The sequence below is a fragment of the Myotis myotis genome, unplaced genomic scaffold (genome assembly GCF_014108235.1).
Source record: "Myotis myotis isolate mMyoMyo1 unplaced genomic scaffold, mMyoMyo1.p scaffold_m19_p_62, whole genome shotgun sequence".
NCBI classification, from domain to species: Eukaryota; Metazoa; Chordata; class Mammalia; order Chiroptera; family Vespertilionidae; genus Myotis; species Myotis myotis.
In genome coordinates this window covers 440,593-446,123 of record NW_023416371.1, presented here as the reverse complement: position 1 = coordinate 446,123, position 5,531 = coordinate 440,593, and the positions used below count along the sequence as shown (strand labels likewise).

General features: G+C 50.2%; 1 pseudogene; it reads right to left on the bottom strand.

Moving 5' to 3' along the window:
• Positions 1-4,898: 4,898 nt before the first annotated feature.
• On the bottom strand, positions 4,899-5,017 carry LOC118659633 (annotated as a pseudogene).
• Between the last annotated feature and the right edge of the window lie 514 nt (positions 5,018-5,531).

The window sequence follows — 5,531 nt, the reverse complement described above, 5'->3', positions numbered from 1 at the left end:
CTCGCCGGCCCCGCCCCGCCCCGCCCGGGCGCCGAGACTCACAGCTCCGGCCACGCCCCGGCCCCGCGCGCGGCCCCGCTTCCCCGGGCCGGGCGCACAGGCCCCAGCTCCCGCGTTCCCGCCCAGCGAACAGGCCCCCGGCCGGGCGCACAGGCCCCCACACTCCGCCGCGCTCCGCCCCGGTGGGTCCCCAGCACCAGAGTCCCCGCCCCGTGACCGGCCCCGCCCCTTGCGTATCTGGGGTCCCCGCCCCGCGCGGTCCCGCCCTCGCCCCGGGATCCGGCTGGGCGGCTGGAGGGGTAGGGCGTTGTGTGCCCGCGCGGGGCCTGCAAGGGGCGTGGGGAGGTGCTCCGGAGAGGAACCCGGACAGGGTCGCGTCCTCCGCAGCCCAGGGTCACAGCTGGGGGCGGTGCTTGCAGAAGAGGGATTCTCCACTACTATTTTATTTTATTTTTTAAATTTGTTTTTATTGTTGGCAGTATTACAGATGTTCCCCATCTCCCCTCTTTTGCCCTCCTGCCTCCACCCCAGGCCTTCACAGTACTATTGGCTGTGTCCATGGGTTATGCATGTAAAGGGTGTCCCAAAACCATGTATACACACTTTGAATAGTTATAAAAGCAGTGTTTATTAAAATGCATTTCATTTTCAAAATTGAGCTATCAGTTGTTAAAGTGTGTGTGCATCTGGGGGAGACACTCTGTATGCATCTTTGGTTAATCTCTTCCCATCCTCCCTCCGCCCGCCCCCCACCCCCCACCCCCTACCCCCCTAAAATCTGTCAGTCTGTTCCATGCATCCATGTCTTTGGACCTATTTTTGTTCCTCAATTTATTTTGTTCATTACATTCCACATATAGTGAGATCATGTGATATTTGTCTTCCTCTGACTGGCTTATTTCACTTAGCATAATACTCTCCAGGTCCCTCCATGTTGTCTCAAAAGGTAAGAGATCCTTCTTTTTATAGCTGTGTAGTATTTCATTGTGTAGATGTACCACAGCTTTTCTATCCAATCATCTGCTGATGGGCACTTGGACTGTTTCCAGATCTTAGCTATTGTAAATTGCGCTGCTATGAACATAGGAGTGCATTCTTTTGAATTGGTGTTTTGGGATTCTTAGGATATATTCCCAGAAGTGAGATCTTTGGGTTAAAGGCAGTTCCATTTTTAATTTTTTGAGGACACTCCATACTGTTCTCCACAGTGGCTGCACCAGTCTGCATTCCCACCAGCAGTGTACGAGGGTTCCTTTTTCCCCACCTTGCCAGCATTTGTTGTTTATTGATTTATTGATGATAGCCATTCTGACAGGTGTGAAGTGATACCTCATTATTGTTTTAATTTGCATATCTCTCATGATCAGTGACTTTGAACATGTTTTCATATGTCTCTTGGCCATCTGAGTAGACACTTTGGAGAAGTGTCTATTTAGGTACTTTGCCCACTTTTTAATTGGATTGTTTGTCTTCCTTCTGTTGAGTTGTATGAGTTCTTCATATATTTTGGAAATTAACCTCTATCAGATGTATCATTGGTGAATATGCTTTCCCATACAGTGGGTTCCCTTTCCATTTTGAGGATGGTTGGAGCCTCAGAAGTTTTGTTTTTATCCTTAAAATGTCTCTTTAAGCTGTGTCCAAGATGTGTGTCCTTTCTTTTCCTGCTTTAGGACCACGGAGTACCCAGAGTGTTTGGTGGCTGTGGTTCTTTGGGGTTGAGGCTTCGTTCACCTGCTGAGACCCCCTGGGTGTTGCTCAACGTGGGGACTTTAGGTTTCTCTGGGGACTGGATCCTGCACAGGCCTCAGGAACCCGGACCGCTGCCCGCCTCCACACTGACAGGCACTGGGTCCTTGCTTTCCCTTCTCCGGACCCAGATTTCCTCTTCTGAGTGGGTAAGTCTTTAAAGTCCCTTCAACTTTTGGTGCATTTGAGGGACAAAGAAACTTTCAGCCTCTCTCATAAATTATCTACATCAGCCATGCGCCTCACATTTTTACTCTTCTTTACATAAAGGACATTCGCACTAGCCGGTTTGGCTCAGTGGATAGAACGTAGGCCTGCGGACTGAAGGGTCCCGGGTTTGATTCTGGTCAAGGGCACATGCCTGGGTTGCGGGCTTGATCCCCAGTAGGGGGTGTGCAGGAGGCAGCCGATCAATGATTCTCTCTCATATTGATGTTTCTATCTCTCTCTCCCTCTCCCTTCCTCTCTGATATCAATAAAAATATATTTTAAAAAAACAACACTCCGCGTCATCTCTGCGTCGTTGTGAGCTCCCGTGTGCAGGTATCTACCTCGAGTATTGTAAAGGCGCCCTTCTCTCTCCCATTTCTGCCTGTGTCCCCTGGGGTGGGAACATGTCTGTTTGGCGTAGGGACCCCCTCCTCTGCCACCACCTGAAGGCGTTCACCGGCTGTGGGAAGCTTGCTATGGGACCAACTCCAAAATGCAGGAGTGCTCCCAGGCTCCCAGCCTGGGCCCTCTATCCTGCAGGGATACGGCCTCAGCTTCCTCACCCCTCCATGGGTCTGTGGGAACCAGGCTCGCCCAACAGGACCACTGCCTCTCTTTGCCATGGTGATTGGTTTAACATAGAAAACTGACTCAAATCTGGCCAATCTGATTTTCTTTGGAATTTTTCTACCAGAGCTATGGAGAGAGACTCCCCACCTCTCAACTGGAGTTGCGTAGCGGGAAGATTGTGGGGGACACCCTGCAGCTCTCCTGACATCTTACAGAGGGAGGACCTTGTGAGAATTCAGCTTACCATCCCTGTGCATTAGGCCTGGCAACGTGGCCATTATCTTCTTGCCAAGGGAATGTAAACAGTGATGTACCCCTCTTCCTAGTCTGGACCTTAGAATTTGAGCAGGCCTTCTCCCTCGCCTGGAGGCAGGACGTACAATCAATAACAATAGAGGAACCAAAGGTGTAAGAAATTTACCAAGACTCATTGTTTGCTGGTTCACAAAGCAAACCTTAACAAATTTCAAAGGATCCAAAGAATTTTGAACATTTTCTATGACTTTAGTGGAGCTAAGCTGCTTGGAAATTAAGTAATACACTTTTAAAAATTGAGACATACTTGACATTTCATTCTCTTTGTTTTAGGTGTACAACATAATGATTGACTAATGAAAACTGCAGTCCCTACACTGAACATGATAAAATGTAAATTTTAAAGCACAAAATAAGTGGAAGAATATACCATGTTCAAAATGGGGAGACTCAGAATTGTTCAGCTGTTGATTGTTGCCAAAAAGTGACCTGTAGGTCCAGTGCAATCCCAAACAAAATGGCTACAGAACTCTGTGTGGAAGTGGACAAGGCAGTTCAAAATTTATCCAGAAATGCAGAGGACCAAGAATAGCAAAGGCAATCTTGAAGAAGAAAGTTGGAGGACTCACAGTATCAGATATCAAGACCTGTGAGCCCGGCCAGCATGGCTCAGTAGCTGAGCGTCAACCTATGAACCACATGGTCACGGTTCGATTCCCGGTCCGGGCATGTAAAAAAAAAGGACTGTGAAACATAGTATTTAACTACAAAGCTGTAGTAATTGAGAAAGTATGGTTTTGGCACAGGGAGAGCCAGACCAATGGAAAGCAACCCACATATATACAGTCACTTGGTTCATGATAGAGGTGACATCAGTGGGAGAAAGGATGGTCTTTTTGGTAAATGGAGTTAGGTCACTGCATATCCATTGGAAGACAAAATTAATCTCAAGCTCTACCACACAAAATCAGTGGCAGATTCATGCAATTTAATGCCTCTAAATTTGAAAGGTAAAGCAATAATGCTTTTAAGATTAAAAAACAAAACCAAAAAAGCAGCAGAAAAACCTTTGTGATCTTACACTAGGAAAATATTTGTTAAAAAATACCACAGAAGTCTCTAGGAATAAGAAAAACTGATAAATAGGCAACTTTGAAATTAAAAACTTTCACTCATTAAAAGACACCAGCCTATATAATAAAACCCTAATATACAAATCAACCGAATGGCGGAATGACTGGTTGCTATGACGTGCACTGACCACCAGGGGGCAGACACCGCCCCCCACCAGAGGGAGGCAACTGGCAGCAGCGATAGGGGGAGGGGGCAGCCAGCAGGCGGTGCCAGGTCGCCAACCAAAGCAGCTGCCAGCAGGGGGCCCCCAATTGCCCCCCCTGCCGGTTGCCCACAGATGGCCCTGATTGCCAGCCAGGCCTAGGGACCCTACCCTATATATTGGGAACAGTCTCATAGATTTAAAAATTAAAGCCTGGCAAAGCTACTCTAACACTGAAAAAACAGGATGATGCAGCAATGACATGCATGGACTCTGGCTTGCACGTTTTGTGGTCAGCCCTGATTCTGACACTTATAACTGTGTGACAAAGTCCATTACTTAACATCTCTCTGCTTCAGTTTTCCACCCATAAGATGGGGAAAATGGTACTACTGCCTCAGAAGGAGCATGTTATGTACTGTTTTCATAATCAGGGCAAAAAAATGTAGCTGCCCTTATAGCAGCAAGATGCCTTTCCCCTGTATGAAAAGTATGGTCACTGGTGCATGCAGCGTCCCGGATTGTGAGAGGGATGTCCGACTGCCGGTTTAGGACCAATATTCCCCATGGGGTACCGGATTACAAGAGGACGCAGGCCAGGCTGAGGGACCCCTCCCCCCACAGGTCCCCCTCCCCCTGCACGAATTTCATGCACTGGGACTCTAGTCAAGAGAATAAAAAGGAAACTCACAGAGCAGAATGTGATGTTTGAGGTGTGTGTTGTGCACAAGGAATTACAAACTAATCATAAAGAGACTGGCAAGCCAGTTGACAAAAGAACTGAGCTGGGCTAGGCCTGTGGGCTTGTGTGCCTGGGGCGGGGTCTGGGGGCCAAAAAAACCTACAGCGCCAGGTATTCCCAGGTGGCCTCCCACCCAAGTGCTAACCAGGCCCAATCCTGCTTAGCTTCTGAGATCAGACAAGATCAGGCGAGTTCAGGGAGGTGCGGCCCTGGCTGCTGACAGCAGCCTCCAGGAGCCCTAAGAACCGGGGCCTGGCCTCCAGGACCCTCAGCCCTTGGCAGCACCTGAGCTCATGCTCTCCCTCCCACTGTGGCTTCCCTCTGAGGCATGGGATTCCCTTTGCAGGTTGAGGGTGGGGTACCCCCCTGCGCAGCAGCGGGGTTTGTTCGATTTCCTCCTGTTTCAGGGGAGCCAGGGGAGCCGGGTTTCCAGAGGGGCGCTTGGGGCTTTCACCCTGGCGTGCGGGGGAGGGGGGTTAAGAGACAACCCCCTCCAATCGAGGGGTGCCCTCTGGAAGGCGGTCAGGCGGGAGACTCCTTTCCCGATTGGAAGCGGGTTTGGGGGGCGCCCCATCAGGGCCCAGGGCCCTTCCGCAGAGTAGCTGGGGCGGGGGGGGGGGGGGGGTCCCTCCGCACAGCCAAGGGGAGGAGGGCAGAGGCCGGGCCACGCCCTTGGAGGGAGTTTGGAAGAACAGCAGGCAGAGGGCGGGCATGGCAGGTCCGAGGCAC